Source organism: Astyanax mexicanus, chromosome 10 (assembly GCF_023375975.1).
Source record: "Astyanax mexicanus isolate ESR-SI-001 chromosome 10, AstMex3_surface, whole genome shotgun sequence".
NCBI classification, from domain to species: domain Eukaryota; kingdom Metazoa; phylum Chordata; class Actinopteri; order Characiformes; family Acestrorhamphidae; genus Astyanax; species Astyanax mexicanus.
In genome coordinates this window covers 31,791,345-31,811,511 of record NC_064417.1, presented here as the reverse complement: position 1 = coordinate 31,811,511, position 20,167 = coordinate 31,791,345, and the positions used below count along the sequence as shown (strand labels likewise).

Genomic DNA, 20,167 nt, shown 5'->3' with positions numbered 1-20,167 from the left:
AAGGTCTACGAAAATCTTCAGTTAGTTTTTGTTTGGCCGAGTTCTTGGTTACGCAACAGGAGCAGCCAGACAGACAAAACCGCAACGCCACTCGAGCCCTATAGCCTCCCCGCTATACCCTCCTCACCTTCCCGCTTTCTAAACGCACCTGTTAGCCAGCAGACCTGCCGAGATCAGGTGACCTACCTGAGTCTCGTCCACCTGTCTGGTCGCGTCCAGCTGCCACCCAATGGTCAACCATGGCTGGACGTTCTACAGGTTAAACCCAGCGGTGGTCCGTGGCTTCAGGTAAGCACTCTGACGCGAGAGCGAAGAGAGAACGCGAAGAAAGCAAAACAGAAATGGAAAAAAAGAAAAAAGGAAGACAAAGAGGCCTTTGTTCTTGTCTGCATTTCCCAGAAAATGGAAAGCAACACCGGACTCCAGCTCTCCGCCCTGCTCTCCACCCATCACATCCCTCCATCCGGCAGTCGTCCTGCTCTCTGCAGCTGCAGGAGAACATTAACGCCGAATCAATTTGTCAGCCGGCAGCATTAGTACAGGGAAGTGGAGAGGGGATACTACCAACACTCAGTGTGTGTGTGTGTGTAAGTGTGTGTGCGAATGGTCATGTATTTGTTTTCATATACCATCAGGACAACATACCATGAACAATGTAAGAAAATGTAAAAAAAAACAAAAAAAAACAAGAAAAAAACAATAGTCAACCCAATAACAATAATGTTATTCACAGAGCTGTGTAATAATAATAATAATAATAATAATAATAATAATAATAATAATATGTTGGGTATAAATACACTGTATAGGTATAAATGTATGGGTATAAATACACTGTATGTGATATGATGTGTAATTACACATTAATAACCGATGCAATAACGCAATAACAGTATAACTACTGGTAATGATCTCGCTCATATGGGTGGATTGCAGTTATGCAGCTTATATAATTACACAGGCTGTACAACTGTAATCCATATGTAACCTTAAACACATCTCCAATCTTATGTGTAACACTTTACAATAGCCTATAATTTAGATGGGATGCATGCATCATTTCTTCGGGTAATATAATGCATTGTTTAAACTGAGTCCAAGTGTTTGCATAAAACTGTATATAATACATACTGTATGTCGTGAAAAGCTGGTGGCTATTGCTAAGTACTGTAGGTACACTAGTGTGTGTGTGTGTTTGTGTGTGTGTGTGTGTGTGTGCGTATCAGATTTCCTGCTCTCTGCTGTGTGTTTGGGAGAGCGGGTGACGTGAGACGGGGACTTGTGTGCAAATTAAATGGAGAGACAGAAAAATGTATTATTGATGCTTACGGTGTGTGTGTGTGTGTGTGTGTGTGTGTGTGTGTGTGTGTGTGTACGTGCATGAATGTGTGTGTGTGGATGTGGATCTGGTTCCCACACAGGGTAATTAATCCACAATCCAGAGATGCACATGAATGGGTGAACGATAGAATGACCATCTCTCTCTCTCTCTCCACATTTACTCTATCGCTCTCTCTCTCCACCATAATTAATTCTCTCTCTCTCTCTCTCTCTCTCTCTCCACATTTATTCTATCTTTCTTTCTCTCTCCACCATAATTACTTGACTCGCTCTCTCTCGCTCTCCCTCTCCACCTTTACTCTTTAGCTCTCTCTCTGTCCACCTTTACTTTATCTCTCTCTCTCCACCATAATGAATTCTCTCTCTCTCTCTCTCTCTCTCTCTCCACATTTACTCCCTAGCTCTCCTGCTCTCTCTCTGCTTTTACCCTTACCTCTCTTTCACTACATTTGCTCTCCTTCTCTCTCTCCCTCCCTCTCTCTCACACACACGCTCTCTATCTCTCCATCTTTACTCCCTAGCTCTACTGTTCTCTCTCTCACTTTACTTTTACCCTCACCTCTATCTTTCTTTCTACCTTTTGTCTCTCACCACCTTGTCTCTAGCTCTATCACTCTCTTTCTCTACCTTTACTATCTAGCTGTCTCACTCTCTCTCTCCCTTTACTATTATTCTGCCTCTCTCTCTTTCTCTCTCTCTCTCTCTCTCTCTTTCTGTCTCACTCACTCATCCTTTCGTCTCTCTCTACTTTCAGCAGTCTGAAAATAGGTCACCTGCCTAGGGCCTGGTGTGTGCCGGTGTGTGTGTGTGTGTGTGTGTGTGTGTGTATATGGTACATTATGGAAGCTGCTTAAAAAACAGAGCACATTTTTCTGCTTGGTTTGCAGAGGCGATGCAGGTGCATGTTTAGCTGCTTCTGAAACTCTCACTGCACACACACACGCACACACACACACACACACACATACACATGCACGCACACACACACACACACAAGCACACTGGCTTCATCCTAACTTCAACACTCACAATTCTGTTTACACACATGTAAACAGTAGATACCTGATCTGCTGAGGTATCCACACCCAGCTTCACAGCCTGTCACACTGTGTCTAATTATATAATACATGATAATAGTGCTTTAAAAAAAGACACAGTGCACACACAAAGTTAAGCATAGTCTCTCTTAGCAGCAGAATAAAATGAAAACTACATTGGGTTAATGTGTTAATTTAAGTGGGCATTAGGAGGGCATTGATGACCCGAGTGTGATACTGCCCCAAATGAGACCTCTCACCCACAAGTTCACTCAAAGTGTGTGTGAGAGAAAATACATCTTTAAAGATTTATAAAAAAAAAAAACTAATAAAACATTACTAATTACATTTATTTATTGTTATTTAATAAGTTAAACAAGAAACACAGAAACATAGAGATGATTGTAATATGTGTTTAGCATCTATCTATCTATCTTTGACATGATTTGAAAATCTTTAATCTGTTATTTTGGACTTTACCATTTACTTTATTAATAAATAATATTACAATAATTATTAAAGCTATTTGTAAGTAAGTGAGTTGGTGAGCTGGTGAGTTGGTAAGTGAGTTTTTGAGCAGGTGAATTGGTAAGTACGTGAGCTGGTGAGTTGGTAAAAAAATTGAGTTGCTGAGCTAGTGAGTTGGTGAGTAGGTGAGTTGATGAGTAAGTGAGTTGGTCAGCGGGTGAATTGGTGAGTAAAAGAGTTGCTGAGCTGGTGAGTTTGTGAGTAGGTGAGTTGATGAGTAAGTGAATTGGTGAGCTGGTGAGTTGGTGTGTAAGTAAGTTGGTAAGCTGGTGAGTAAATGAGTTGGTGAGTTGCTGAGCTGGTAAACAGGTGAGCTGGTGTGTAAGTAAGTTGGTAAGCTGGTGAGTAAATGAGTTGGTGAGTTGCTGAGCTGGTGAACAGGTGAGCTGGTGTGTAAGTAAGTTGGTGAGCTGGTGAACAGGTGAGTTGGTGAGTAAGTAAGTTGGTGAGCAGGTGAATAAGTGAGTTGCTGAGCAGGTGAGTTGGTAAGTAAGTGAGCAGGTGAGTTGGTGAATAAGTGAGTTGCTGAGCTGGTGAGTTGGTAAGTAAGTGGTAAGCTGGTAAGGACAGTGTGGGGCCAGTATATAAAAGTGTCTGGTTCTGAATTCTGAGTTCTTTCTTTAGACTGCTTCAGTAAAATCTATTCAGTTCTGTATTTAAAGCTGTTGAGTTTAAACTGAGCGCGGGGACGTGTTTATCAGGTGCAGGCTGATGTATCGAGCACGAGCCATGCTGCGCTCTGTTATCAACAGGAGATAAGCAGGAGCCGGGGAATCCTATCTCCATGATTCTCTTCCCGCTGGTATCTTTCATTGAGGATGGGTGGGTGAGGACAAAGTAAGTGATAACGGGTCACTGAGGTTCTTATAATAACGGTCTGGGTCAGACTTTACTGTAAAACTTTCAGATACCCTTTAAATAGAAGATACAAGCCTAGTGAGCTCAGCTGTGGTGTGTCTTTATCAGAGAGGAGCATGATGTTTTGGTGACAATTTTTCAATCAAAATTACGTTGATGACTGAATGCATTGATGAATAGAAGGATTAATAGAAGAATTTGAAAATGGATGGAAAGATTGATGTTAGACATATAAAACGATAAAATAAGGTTACTTTGGATATACTGTAAAACAAATGGAAGAATGGGACAAAGGATGAGTGTGTTAATGAATGGGCTGTTGAATGATTTGGAAGAAGGCTGAAAGGATGAAAGAATGGGTGGATTGATGGATGAATGCATGTCTGGAATGATAAAAACAATAACCTGATGGATGGATGAATGAATGGATGGACAATAAAGATGGATAATTGGAATGCATGGACAGATTTAGAATTATAAACAACTGGTTGCATTATTGGATGAATATGTAGACAGTTTGCGAAGAGGAATAGATGGATGGGTGGATGGATGAATGGATGGATGGACTGATGAATGACTGGGTGCATAGTTGGAGGAATGGATAAACAGATGAATGATTGATAGTATGGATAGATGGATGGAATTATGGAATTATGAGCTATATAGTATTATATAGTATTTTATATATATATATATATATATATATATATATATATATATATATAAATATATAGTTAAATTAAACTTTAGAATTACTGCAATTAAAACACTCATGATGACAATTGATATGGACATCAAATATGGTGACATTAAATAAGCCTAAAATATATCAATTTTATAGTACAGTACAGTAAGGTGTACTGTACTATAAAACTATTTGCATTTTTTTCTTTCAATTTCCAACTACATGGCTCCAAGCATAGTGTCTCTAAGCAGCAGAATGAAATGAAAACTACCTTGGGTTAATGTGTTAATTTAAGTGGGCATTAGGAAGGCAATGATGACTGTCTCATCTGAGACCTCTCACCTCCCGCAAGGTCATTCAAAGTGAGAGAGAAAAAGAGAAATAGAGAGAGAGGATGCCTCCAGAGCCTTTTTTTTTTAAACAGGTCCATGGTTTTTCTCTCAGACTGTCACTTCTGCTCACAGTTGGGTCAGTGTGAGTGACCTCTGCTCTGGAGTGAAAAGGACTCGATGCGCTGTGCCATAAAGGTCGCACTACTCACAATTCACTGCCAGTCAAACTAATCACATCCTTGTTGTCAGCCCAGCTGTTGGAAACGTGTGTGTCTCAAGCTGATCTTGGAAACACCCAACCATGACCAAGCAGAATTCTACAGCAGCTGAATACAGCAAAAGTCATGGGGCAGAAGTATGTAGATTGATCATGAAGTGTTACCTAAGGAAATGTAGGCTTGGGCATGCTCACACTTGCATAAGTTGTGAGGTGTTATCTTGTGAGTACATTATGGGAGTTCTGATAGTAGTGAGGTCTGATAGTGGAGCAGAAGGTTTGGGATATTTTATTTCTGAAGTTAAAGCAGTTAAAGTACAGGTACATTATTTAACAGTCCTCCATCCACAGTGTCATGGGTGTATTCAAACTTAGATCAGGCCCAAAAAATCCAGTCCGTCCCGAGCCCGTGTTCTTTCTGACCAATCCTGACCCTGCCCTGCCCCATAAATTGCCATTATGAGCCCGAGCCGGATTAATAAAAAAATGTAGGGGTTAATTTTTTTTACAGCTGGCCTAGCTTAATTGGAAGAAAAATGGGAGAAAATTAGAAATAAAAAATAAATTGTATACATTTAAAGCTGATTCTAGTTTGTTTCATATGTTTTTTTTTTATATAGTTTGAATGAAAAACACAGAATGTAAGGTGTGTCCAAACTGGTACTAAATATATATATATATATATATATATATATATATATAAACAAAAAAAGTCTAATAAAGATGACTTAAAAACTCAACACCATTTTGGAGGCAAATGCAAAAACAAGATTTGGCACAAGTACAGATTAATCACTACTAACTCCCAAAGGTACACTGTAAACCCTAATAAGTTAAGTCTACTCAAATCATTTGAGGTAATTCGTTGCCTCAAATGAATTAAGTTTTGAAAACTCATTTTTTTTAGTAATTTGTAATTACTGTATGGAGTTAAACAAACTTTATTTTTTAAGTTCAACAGACAAACCAAAAGTACTTGACACTCAAAATGTGGTGTAGCTGAAACTTAACATTGTAAATTAATGTAACTTTTGCACACTTATTTGTTTAAGTTTATTGCAATGATTACCTAGAGTTGTTTTTACTCAACATATGCTTATTGTACACTGTAAAACCCGATAAGTTGACTAAACTCAAAACTTTTGTTGTAACCGATTACCTAATAAATTTTAAGTTCATGTAATATAATTTTAAAGTACAATGAACTTAACAAATACATATACATATATATTTAAAATTCATATTTTCCTGAACTTGTATTTAGTCTTCTTTCCGGTTTCATTCAACATTTTTTAAAATACTCTTAGAAAAGTAGATGAAAGAAAATAGTAACGAATTAAAAGAACTGAGAGCACAGTGAGAACACAGAGTTACTGCAGCTCAGTAAATGATGCTTGTTCTACAGCTACAACACAGAGACCAAGCATTTAATCGTAATATATGATCTACAAGTTTACCTAAGGTAGCCCAGGGGGAATCACTACACACTGATGGTGAGTGCTACAAACTGGGGGACACACCCAGTATGCAAATCGATTGTGACAGAAGCCAATGGAAAAGAAGCTGTTAATGGCAACAGACTAAACTCAGTTATTATAAGTTGATTCAACTCAGAGATCTCAGTTTGAATGTGTATGTGCCCAAGAATGTTCAACTAACTCAAAATAGTTGAGTATTGTTTAGAAATATCCAATTTTATGTAAAACAGACTTAATTTGTTTGAGTTCAAACAACTTCTGGGTTTACAGTGTACCCCCCTCATCCCCAAAACTCTCCACACACATTATGAGCCCAAGTTGGATTTAACCCATACAATTTTCTTAGTCATTAGAGCTTTTTTTGATCTTTTTAAAACATTTTCGGACTGTTTGAAAAAGCAAAATATGTTCAGAATGATGGTAATTAACATTGCAACACTGAAGAAGCATAGGCCTATTATTTAAAGTAAACGTCAGTTATTTAGAACAGGTATCTGTAAGATTAAAACTTAGCATTAACATTTAGCATATAGCCTACGTCCAAAAATACACAAAAAAACAACAAGACAATGCACTGCACAATCATTACAAAAATACACCAATGCAAAAATCCAAAAAAACGTAATAAGACAATGCAACGCACAATCATTAAATCGAAATAGACCAAGAACAATAACACAATTTTAAATTACTTTCCTCTATTCTAATATAATTAACAAGGTTTAAGAACATAAAATGCTTTCTGAACAAACAAACATTTTAATATTTAGCATATAGCCTACGTCCAAAAACTTGAGCTTATAGCCTAAGTGCGAAAAACACAAAAAGGCTAAAAGATTTGCCACCACTTTTTAGGGCCAGGTTGGGCTCAAGAAAATGGTCTGTGACGTAGGCGTCTGTTTTTTAATGCTATTTTTATAATTATATAAATATATAGAATGTGAACAGACAGTCCAAGCAACATCTAGTAACATTCAGTGCAGGAGACCCCCCCCTCATATCCCACAGATCAGTGCAGATTTTGTTAGCTTCCATGGCACATGGCAGAAGTCATGGGATACAATACTAGTATGTCAGTGTGGCATCCCTAACGTATTGGGACACATGTTCATCCATTGTTTCTTCTGCAATAATAATAATAATAAAAAAGAGTTTATCCTGCTTTTATTGGAGTAACTGTCTCTACTGTCTATTTTCCGGAGAGCCACTCTATCCCCTTCTACTACAAGGACTAGACAAAGGAATTAATTAGAAGGGGTGTCTACAAACAAGAAGATACACAATACATAATAAACTGTATATTCTATACACAGTATCATCTCCATTTTATATTGTCTTGCCATCATATGGTGTTTTTTTTTTTTTTAACGCGCTGCAAACTTAATTTACAATACATAATTATTATGTGATAATTATCATTTATTGTAATGTTAAGACAGTTTTAACTGGTAGAAAGGGTGATATGTTTAATACCCATTTAACACTTTTTATTTTTTGTTACAATTTTTTTTTGTGTGCAAAATCACGACCCATAACAGTAAGCTTTATTAAATCATGTCAGCAATCTTAATAATAACACTGTATAATAAAGTTCTAACAGACATCACCTACTGAACCCCTGCTACAGCCTGCCTGCTAGCACCGCTAATGAGCATTTCAGCATGTTCCTTCATGGAACGCTGGAGAGAGAAAGAGAGAGAGAAAGAGAGAGAGAGAGAGAGAGAGAGAGAGAGAGAGAGAGAGAGAGAGACTATAAGAGTGCACGTTTGACCATCAGCTGGTGAGTGGGTGTAGTTTTATCACATCTGTCCGTCCCACACAAGAGCTTCTAAAGCACATTTCTCTGTTTATTAAAGTTATAATGAATATTTACAGCATGGATTGTGCTGATTGGCCTAAATAAAAAAAATGTATTGAAATATGAGAATATAAAATACCTTTACTTTCATTAAATCATAAGAAGATTATTTTGTAAACTGGACTTTTTAGATTGTGTGGCTGAGCATTATCCTGCTAAAAAATGACAATTGGAAGCCCGGTTAACATATTCAGGGGTGGTCCTGATGAGAGCCTTCTTTAATCATAATATATATATATATTTTTTGTGACTGAACTAGAGGATACTTTCAAAGTTCTTTTTTTATCAACTTATTTTTGCTTTACTTAGTTGAGTAGTTCTTGTCGTTATATGGATTAGAACATTTCTCAAAGAAATATCCACTCTATATATTCACCAACTTTGCAACTGATGCTCTCAAACACATTAAGAGGGCGAGAAATGCAAGTAATTAACTGGTTCAGCAGTCTAAAGCGCTGCCACTATGATCGAGAGATCGCTGGTTCGAATCCTGGCCATGCAGCATCCGGCCCTCAGCTGCCGGAGCCCTGAGAGAGCACAATTGGCATTGCTCTCTCTCTCTGGGTGGGTAGATGGCGCTCTTTCGCCTCATCTCTCTAAAGGGTGATGTCGATCAGCACAAGGCATCTGCGAGCTGATGTATCAGAACCGTGTCATTGCGCTTTCCTCGGAGCATCAGCAGCAGTTCAAAAAGAGGCAAAAAGAGGTTCAATTAGCAGGTTAAGTGCACAGTTTTTGACATACCAGGGTTTAAAAGAGTACAAATTGTTGGTGCACGTCTTGCTGGCGCATCTGTGATGCATCAAGAGCTACGGTATCCAGGGTAATGTCAGCATACCACCAAGAAGGACGAACCACATCCAACAAGATTAACTGTGGATGCTGTAAGAGGAAGCTGTCTGAAAGGGATGTTCGGTTGCTAACCCAGAAAACTGCTGGGTTGCTATCCAAAAAACATAAAACCACGGCTGCCCAAATCACGGCAAAATTCAATGTGCACCTCAACTCTCCTGTTTCCACCAGAACTGTCCATCCGGACAATAAATGATTGTGGTCTAAAACCAGGTGTTTCAGTTTCATTGTCCAACCCCTGTACATGAACAAGTCTAATAAAGATGACTCAACTCAAAAACTCAACATCATTTTGGAGGCAAATACACAAACAAGATTTGGCACAAGTACAGATTAATCACTACTAACCCCCACCACACCCCCCCACCCCAAATACCCAAAACTCTCCACACACACTGTGCATTTCTCAGCTGTCCATCACCTAACAGATCACCCAATTAAACATGATGAACCGGACCAATTAAGCCGTGTTTCTGCTCGAGCAGACAGCCGGCTCACAAGAGCTCGCCGCAGTTTCCAGATTTTAGCACGCTTCGCCTGCCATGCGTTCATTACCGCCTGGCTATTAACCCTCAGTCTTCCCACCACACACAGCTTAGCGCGGCGCTGAGGCGACCGGTGGGAATCAGTGTGAGATCACAATGCTCTGATCAGCATGCCGTCATTATTCCAGCTGCTGGCTGCGCTGGACCACAGGACCATACCGGTTTGAGTAAATAGAGAAGGTATACGAGTGAAGAGAGATGATTAGAAATGAGTAAAAGACATGAGGTATCCAGTATGAATATAAAAAAGGCACAACTGATGATTTTTTGAAGCAATTCTGAATCAAATCAATCTAAATGAATGTCACAGCCTTCAATTAGCTCTGTTTATACATATATAATAGCAAACAATCAACCACACTGCCCTCAAAACACTCTCAGAACTACAGCCTCCACTTGCTAATCCAGACAATGAATCCAGTATGTATCTGCAGTGCATGTGTGAGTGTTTGTGTCCTTAATATTTGCTATGTGTGTAGAGTTATTTTAATCCAGTGTGAATCTCTAATATGTGTGGGATTTAATATTTAAAAGCAATAACTTTTTTTATTATTATTTGAATATTAGTCAAAGACAACACAAGTAAAAATAACATGCTGTCTTTAAATTATTTTTAAATTATTAAAAGAAAAAATATCCAAACCTACATGGGTCAGTGTAACATTTAGCAGTTTAATTTACAGACTGTATGAAGCTTAATTCAAAAATAGAAAATTGGGTATAAAACTTCATCGTTTATTTTTTTCCATTAAGTATATAGAAAATGAAATGTTCTTTCATCCAAATATTCACTTTATTAGTCTTTATTTCAGCCTTCATAAACAGAGTTTCAAGGAAAATAAAAATTCGATTGTCAGATTTGTTCTTTTTTTGGGTTTTGTAACACATATCTGATGTTGTAATCCAACTTGCAAAATGCAAATATGGAAAAATCTGAAAATAAAGAAAAGATTCATTTTTTTTTTTTTTTTATTGTACACTGCACTACTTAAATATATATATATATATATATATATATATATATATATATATATATATATATATATATATATATATATATATATATATATAATTTTTACATCTAATTTTCTAATTTTGCATTTAGCCCCAAACAATCAGAACATTAAATTAATAAATGTTACACTGACCTACATGACCCTGTGTTTGCCCCCTAGTTAAAACCCCTAGTTAAAAAAGTGGCAGTCTGTATTGTTTTGTTTCTAAACTGAAAGCAGAAGCATTTCTAAGTGGAGAAGGGACAAAATATTGTGTTTAATGGTACAAGTTTGCTGCAACGACCATCCCTGCTAAGCCTAATACAGTACATGTATATTTATGTATATTTATTTTACACACTGGGGTGTCGGGTCGCTTTTCGAGGAATTCTCCTGGCCACGTCATGCGTCTTTACGTACTTACGTCACATGTACAGCCTCTAAAAGAGAATCCGGCTCAGTTTTAGTGAACGCGAGCGGCTGGTGGAGCAATGGAGACTTCAGAATTGGAAACTCAGAGCTCAGTAGCTCATTCACTAATAGTAAAAACAAAGTGTATAGTTGAAGTGAAGTTTCTGCCTGAGCATGCTCTTTATCTCTCTGACTGAACATAACCTGGATTCGGATTCGGTGTGATGCGCTCTGAAAGGAGACCGCATCACACCCACCCAGTTTAATTGATTATTCAGCATGCTCAGTGCAATTACCCATTCTCACCATACACCATTGAGAGTTTGCTTTTCATCCTTTGTCAATTTTGTCCAACTGACCATTGAGATTTACCTCCATAGTAAATACCAGAACCTCACAATGTACAATAGCCACCCAAGTTTACTCTTTGGCATTTCAGATTTTTGTCTTTGTCTACATCAAAGACCCTACATCACAAAATTTACAGACAACTGTATAACTGATGGCAAATGTGGTTTATCACACCTGAGTTCACTTTCTCTAGCCACACCCAGGCCTGACACTGCCACACCTATTCTCAACCAAGAAATCACTTAAATATGACATGCTTTACATAGTAAAGTAGACCAAAAGATATTTAAAAGCCAGACATCATGCCAATAACCACCAAAATCAGAAATAAATAAAAAAAAAAAGTAATTGATCTATCAGTCTGGAAAAGGTTTTAAAACTATTTCAAAAATGTTGGAACTCCAACAAACCACAGTTAATGCCATTAACAACAAATAGTGAAAATGCGGAACAGTGGTGAGCCATTTAAGGAGTAGCCGGCCAACCAAAATTACCTCAAGAGTGCAGCATTGACTCATCCAAGAGGTCACAAAAGACCCCACAACAACATCCAAACAACTGCAGACCTCACTTGTCTCAGTTAAGGTTGTAAGCATTCATGACTCCACCATGAGAAAGAGACTGGAGACAAAAAGAGACAAATAATGGCCTGCAAGACAGAAACCATCACATTAAGACTGGTCTCAATATTGCCAGAAAACATTTTAATGCACCACAAGACTTTTGGGAATATACTCTGTGGACTGACAAGACAAAAGCTGAACTTTTTAGAAGATGTGTGTCACACTGTTGCATCTGCTGTAAAAGTAACACCACGTTTCAGAAAAAACAACTTCATACCTACAGTAAAACATGGTGGTGGTGGTATTATAATGGTTTGGGGCTGTTTTTCTGCTTCAGGATCTTAAAGACTTACTGTGATACACAGAACCATAAAGTCTGCTGTCTACCATAAAGAAAATCTGGACATCTGTTTGTGACCTCAAGCTGAAATGAACTTGGGTTCTGCATCAGGACAATGATCTAAAACACACTAGCAAGTCCACCTCTGTATGAGTGAAGAAAAACAAAATGAAGACTTTAGAGGTGCCTAATCAAGTCAAGTCCTGACCTGAATCCGATTAAGATGCTGTGGAATGTCCTTAAAAAGACAGGTCATGCTGGAAAACCCTCCAATGTGGTGGAATTACAACAATTCTGTAAAGATGAATGGACCAAAATTGCTATACAGTTACCACTTACCACTTTTTCACACAGGGCCATGTAGGTTTGGATTTTTTTTCTCCCTTAATAATAAAAATCTTGATTTAAAAACTGCATTTTGTGTTTACTTGGATGTCTTTGACCAATATTAAAATTAGATTGGTGATCTGAAACCTATAAGAATGACAAAACGTGCAAAAAACTAAGAAATCATGAAGGGGGCAAATGCTTTATATACTATGCTATATTGTACTTAAATCAGTATCTATTTTGTTTGTGACGTCATTTTGCATGCACACAAAATTGATTAAACATATTTGCAGCTGTAGATCTGATGTTCAGTAAGTTCAGCGAGCTTCAGACTGTGTCTGAAAATGAGAATTAACCGTGATAATAAATTCCAGGCACTTTTTTTGCCACTGTTGAGCTATCTGTGATCTATCTGCATGTTTACTGCTGAATCCCATTACACATTTTATACAAATGAACATATGACAATGATTAAGACTAAGAAAAAAAAAAATAAATGTTACTGTTCCTCGATTTTACCATGTACTGAATTTTTTTTTTTAAGATCTCTGCTTTTGGAATCCACAGTCATATTCTCTGCTCTACTGTATTTCTCTAAATTGCTGATCCAGTCGATTCAGTTGCAATCTCTAGATCTGTACCATCATCACCAGACATGTTCACCGAAACCCTGGACATAAGCCCTGGCTCAAAAGGTATTTGTATGTCTGTAGTGTTTTTTATGTTTCTCTTGAGTCTACAGCGGTTCAGAGTAATCTTCTCGCCCGAGGCCCGCGGCTATTTCCACTTCCTTCAGGACTCTAAAGCAGGACCGCCGTTTGTCAGGCTGAGCTGGCAGTGTTTAATCAGAAGCTCGGGTTTTTGAAGATCAGCCACCCCTCTCAGTTTCCTCTCTACGCTTTGATGGGTCTCCAGGGGTCCTGGCTGGCGTCACACTTTCGAAAGCGGGCACAAGGCCGGGCACCTGCCAAGCCGCTGACTCATACACTCCACTCTCCTGCAGTGGGACTGCAACTTTACCCAGAGACTCAACACTCTCAAAAAGCCTCTCTTTCTTTCTATTTACCCCAATATCACTCTATCCTTCCCTCCCTCGCTCTCTCAGGCTTGGCCTCAGAGCACTCTGGGATTACTGGGGAAAGTGTGAAACAATGGGTGAAGGTTCTAGCGGCTTTTTAACCCAGCTAGAATAACAGAAAGCTCCGACTTTATTCCCAGAAAGCTCAGGTTCCTACTGACTAATCTGCTCAGATTTGGAAGGACAAGCTGAAAAAAAAAGACAAAGACAAAAATCTGAAATGCCAAAGAGTAAACTTGGGTGGCTATTGTACATTGTGAGGTTCTGGTATTTACTATGGAGGTAAATCTCAATGGTCAGTTGGACAAAATTGACAAAGGATGAAAAGCAAACTCTTAAACTTTGCTGCTGTTGTATTAGCATTATGGGGTTGTGATGTTTTCTATGAAGGTCAGTATAAGTTGTTTTTGTTTTTTAAATAGAAGGCAGCTCAGACTTTATTCCCAGAAAGCTCAGGTTCCTACTGCCTAACCTGGCCAGATTTGGAAGGACAGGTAACAAAAACAAAGAGCCAAAAGGCAAAAGAGTAAACTTGGGTTGCTAGTGTACATTGTGAGGCTGTGAGGTTCTGGTATTTACTATGGAGGTCCATAACAATGGTTAGTTGTTTGGCTTAAGAAGGTCATTCAATTTAAAAAAGACAAAAAGCTAAAACTCTGCTGCTGTTGAATTAGCACTATGAGGGTGTAAAGTTTTGGTATTTTCAAGGAAGGTCAGTATGAGTTATTTGTTGTTTAAATAGAAGGCAGCTCTGATTTTATTCCCAGAAAGCTCAGGTTCCTACTAACTAACCTCGTCAGATTTGGAAGGACAAGCTGAAAAAAAGACAAAGACGAAAAGCTGAAAGGCAAAACAGTGAACTTGGGTGGCTATTGTACACTGTGAGTTTGTGAGGTTTTGGTATTTACTTTGGAAGTCAATTCTAATGGTTAGTTGCTCGGATTTAGAAGGTCATGCATTTTTTTTAATATAAAATACAGCTCCGACTTTATTCCCAGAAAGCTCCGGTTCCTGCTGCTTAACCTGGTCGGATTTGGAAGGACAAGCCACAAAAAGACAAAAAGCTGAAAGGAAAAGCAATAAACTTGGGTGGCTATTGTACATCGAGAGGTTGTGAGGTTCTGGTGTTTTATATGGAAGTGAATATCAATTGTTAGTTGGATTAAGAAGGTCATGCAACAAAAAACAAGCCACGATGCAAAACCTTAAACTCTGCTGCTTGCTGCTGTCAAAAAGACCCCTTTGAACACTCACACGCAAAAGCCTTGCTCGAAAAAAGAGCAAAAAGAGTCGATGCAGGCAATTTGCAAATGTGAATTTGAGAGGGGGAAAAAACACCCAGAGAAAAATAAAGCTTGGCAGCGATATTTCTTTCAGCCCGCACACGACTCCCTGTTTTTTGTTTGCACTCGCGAGAAGTAAATTTGCACACGCAAAACTCTGAAACACGCAGGTAAATTATTTTTAAATGTAAAAACAATTCAGTGTTTGGCTGTTTCTGACTCCAGGTCATCCACAAAGGTCTTTATCAAATGCAAATCTTTGCTAAAATTGACCATCCTGCCATTGTCCACGCTGTCGTGCATTTTTCCATAACAGGGTGGACACGTGTGAATAAAGTGAGCAAGTTGGAAAATATTTTACATTTTTGTGAAGACTTGTTTAAATATAAATATAAGGAAAAGTCTTTATTAAGTCTTTTATTTTTCTGTGCTCTGGTTTTCCGAGTGTTTTTTTTATTTCCACCAACAGAGGGCGGTGTGCTGTTTCGTTTTTTTTTTTTTTTTTAAATGTTTGTGTGAGCCTGATTTGATTGCTTCCGTATTAATGAGCAATGCCTGGCTTAATTTCGCTCTAACGAGTGTGTCCTTAAGTGCTGCTAAGATTGCGTGCGGAAGCTTCCAGAGGTGGTTATCCCTTTGTCTCATCGCACTGTACCGTTCCCTCCAAAAAAATAAAAAAGAGAATGACAAATTGGCGGCGTTCCTCGCGAGTGCTGTGTACTTGGCACTGAGAGAGTTTAGCTCCTGATTGAGGCTTTGCACCTGATAATAGCCCACTTTGTTCAAGGCTGCCAGTCCCTCATGATTGACTAGCTTGCACTGAGATGGCATTAGAGTGATATGAGGGCAGTCATTTCCCGGGGGCTGGCTTTCCTTGATCAAACTTTGCCTCAGCTTTAGCTTTGTTGACTCAGATTACTGCAGACACAGACCTGAGCTGATATTTGTTGGGGTGGCATGCTATGTTAGATGCTACAGGAACATATGATCATAACACAGCATGTTTACTTTGACACAAGAAGCTAAAGTTCAGGAGGACATTGCAAAAATGTTTTAAAAATTATTATATATTTTTTAAAATGCCATGCAGTCTTATGGACATGAATTCAATCAAAGTATGAGAATCCACTGATTCTCAACATTTTAAAACAATTATTGGACGAGCATGAATGTTTTATACTCAATAAAAGCCATAGGGTCCTACTGTACACCCTTTGCAAGGCGTTACGCGATGCACATCGCTATCTTACACCCTTTCAACAGTCTATTTTCACACCTTAAGCCAGCACCTTTAAAATAGCATCTGATCTTGGGAATATACTGTATCTACACTGATGGGCGTGGTGGTCTAGAAGTCTAGAAGTGAGGTGTGTTCAGGTAAATTTCTGATGTAATGCTATCTTGGCAGCAGGAAATAAAAAAGTGCGCCACTGACTGATTAAAACCCTGACAGCAGTCAACAGTCAGTCACCCAATCCGATCTTAGCCATGCAGGAGTGCTCTGCTCGTTACACACACATATAGATGCAAATTCAGCTTTTACATCAACAGAATAAGGAATAAAATAATAAAACATTGGCGAATATGAGGCATTTACACATCAGGGGTATGCAGCCCAAACATACATTTATTTTGATTTCTTTTTTTATTCTTACTTTTAGGTGGTTTGGCCTAAATGTAGGGATGTTTGAGCACCCCTTTTAAAAAAGGCTAGCCATGCCTATGCTGTCCATCACTTTTATTATTTTATTATGGTGTCCCCGGCTAAAAAAAAATAGGAAACTTCCTAGTTCTAAAATAGAAAAAGGCTAGAATAAATAAAGGCATATACATTTATAGAGATGGTTTAAAAGAGTACTAACATGCTCATAATAGTCACTGTGTTAGTGTAAATAGTTTAAAAAAGAGAAAACAAAAGCAGCACAGAGTACATATTCCATTTATTTTCTGTGTTTATGCAAGAAGGTCACTTAAAAGTGATTAAGGGAGCTACTCAGGGAGAAGTGTACAGGTGAGGGGTGGAGTAGGGGATTGGGAGAGGCCCCAGCCCCGTGGAGAGAGAGATATGAAGGAGTAGCAGCACGGGAGTGGAGCAGGAGGAAAAGTTTCTCACCGGGTGAACTAATGGACTAATAGTCAGTAATATTGCCTAACCGGTGATTTTAAGAACACTAACGTCCATACTGACAGTGTGCTGGTGGATAAAGCTGTGGAAAATACTCTCAGCAAGTTCTGTTAGCCCTGTTAGCTTAGCCAGCTCGGCTAGGTACATTTAGCCTCGTGTATTAGCCAGCTCTGTGCTAGCCGTGAACTCTGCGCTGCAGCACCGTTCCTGAAAGCTGTTTTTTTGGACTAACTCGTGCTCTTTCAGCTTTTACTGAACACCAGGACAACTAACACTGCTAACCAGATAGAGCTTTGAGTCCCCGTGTGGCTCAAAGTTCCTCTGGTTCCGAGGGAAAACGCTCCGTGCTGCAGGACCACGCGCTCTGATTCCATTCATATTTACTGATCTGAGGTACTCTGAAACTTTTATTTTCAGGGTCCGTAGAGTCATAAAAAAATCTGGAAAAGTAATAGAATTTTAAAATAGCAATTTCCAGGCCTGGATAAGATTGGGAAAAATAAAATTACCCAGAAAGTTTTGGAAAAGTCATGGAATTTTTGGTCTACAAAGCCTTGTGTTTGTTTATAGATGGAGAAAATGTGTTTTGAGCTATCAAATACATCCGCTCAGAGTTAGTTCAGTAATTTAAGCCCTACACAATGGAGCTGACACATTTTATTATTAAAGATTGTGTCTCAATATTTTATCTGATTCATTTTAGACCTACAGTAATCCATTTTAAATATAGTTCTGATGGATTTTTTATGTTTTAAAATCGTATGGTCGTGAAAATTTGTCTTCTAGGCATGTAAAAGTCATGAAAAAAATCCTGGAAATTTGTTGGTTAAAACCTGTATAAACCCTGTATTTTGGCTTGTTAAGAGTAAAGCGCCATTAAGTTTTAAGCCACAAGGCAATCCAGCTCCGAACCAGCCCTGCTCCGTTTTGTTTTGTTCGTTTTGTTTCTTAATTCTGTTGTTTATGAGTGTGTTCTTTAAAGTGGCCACACATTTATCGTTAAAATTTAAGGTAATGTTTTCTTTTACAAACCCAACTGTATAAGGTACATTTCTGTTTAAGGGTGTACATGTATATAGTGGAGAGTGTAGTTCTAAAGAGAGGGAAAAAAATGGGTAAATTTAATCTAAAGCTAATCCTTAACAAAAATCTAAAATCCTACTCCTAAATTAAATCTGAGCTGTAGTTATAGTAATTAAATTAATTTTAATAATCTAAACAAATAGTAAATTAAATAATTGGGGTACTGTGTAAAAGCTAGATTCCTTACTTTGTGGCTAATTTTACACTTGGGTATCTACTCACTGTATATTTGTACTGCTATTGCATCTGGGAAAAACTGCTCTGTTTTGAAAAGATATTACACACTATTATTGTTTGTAGCTGGCTATTTTTAATTAACTGGGGATAGGTGTAACATAAAATAGAATAAAGTTTAAAAACTAAACTGAATCTGAGGGGAAATTAAACATTTCAATATTAGTACAGGGGGAAAAAGTAACTGTAGGAACTAGACACTTAAGATAGTTTAGAGAAATAAAAATGTTAAATCAGATGGTAAATGAGTGGGACAGTTTTCTCATTGAAACATATGGAAATGTTTGGAGCGATAGATCTTACTGCAATGGAAGCCCATGCTTTCCCTCAGTGATCAGTCCGAACACATGTCCAGTCTTTCACACTGCCGGGTAATTACTGTTTTGAATAAATAAAGTAGTATAAACTAAAGCTTGGGTTGCTTTATGAAGCAATCTGCAAATATAATCAGACAGCCGCAGAAATGGAAACATAACATGTTCCGACCATATGCAAAACGCTGGTCGAATTATGGATTGTAGTCAGCAGGGCCGTCTGTTAGCTTCTGCATCGCTAATGAACTGGTTGCATTTCAGCTTCTAAAGGCCTGTTGGGCAAAAGCCAGTGTCTGTTTGGATGTGCTAGCACAGCTGTGCTGCCTCAACATCTGGACAGCATTCCATTTAAATCGGATAAGTGTGGTTAAATGCATTTGTCTCAATTAGCCTAAATGCTTCATTTAGGAATTGCGCTAAAAGAGCATGCAGCCACTTTCGGCCCAGTCAGCCAGAGAATACACCGCTAAACAGACTCGGAGAATACTGGGTAAGAAGTGTAGCAACATCCAGCCTACTTTACAGATCTAGTGCATTTCTTAATGTGTTCCTAAATTTCCTTCGGGATAAATAAAGTATCTATCTATCTATCTATCTATCTATCTATCTATCTATCTATCTATCTATCTATCTATCTATCTATCTATCTATCTATCTATCTATCTATCTATCTATCTATCTATCTATCTATCTATCTATCTATCTGTTTCTATTCCTATATGATAGCATGAATAGCTTTTTTTTATTAAATGCATATGGAAATTACGGCCATTTTTTCCAAATTCCAAATAAAAATATTGTCATTTAGAGCATTTATTTGCAGAAAATGAGAAATTACTGAAACAACAAAAAGATGCAGAGCTTTCAGACCTCAAACAATGCAAAGAAAACATGTTTATATTCATAAATTTCAGATAGAGTTCAGAAATCAACATTTAGTGAAAGAACCCTGTTTTTTTATCACAGTTTTCATGCATTTTGGCATGTTCTCCTCCACCAGTCTTGCACACTGCTTTTGGATAACTCTATGCTACTCCTGGTGTAAAAATTCGAGCAGTTCAGTTTGGTTTGATGGCTTGTGATCATCCATCTTCCTCTTGATTATATTCCATTTTTTTTTATTTGGTAAAATCAAAGAAACTCATAATTTTTAAATGGTCTCTTATTTTTTTTCCAGAGTATTAAATATATAAATATTTTATCCCAGATAACAAAGAACGTTTCAAGATTGTTACCAATGTTTTAAATTGTTCCAGCAACGTTAGCCTGTAAGACAGAAACGATGCTCCAGGAATGTTCTGAAACATGGCATAATAAGGGTTTACATCC

The 20,167-nt window shown here is 38.0% G+C and overlaps 1 protein-coding gene across 2 annotated transcripts in view; it reads right to left on the bottom strand.

The window, feature by feature from the left end:
• Positions 1-20,167, bottom strand: part of lingo2 (leucine rich repeat and Ig domain containing 2) — a 511,589-nt gene that overhangs the window by 252,317 nt on the left and 239,105 nt on the right. The window contains exon 1 of one of the 2 annotated variants that reach the window (XM_007245532.4): positions 187-474. The exons of the other annotated variant lie outside the window; for it this stretch is intronic. The gene's annotated coding sequence lies outside the window, so the exon portion shown is untranslated. Of the gene's footprint in view, positions 1-186; positions 475-20,167 lie in introns of those variants that run through there. 2 annotated transcript variants of the gene reach the window in all.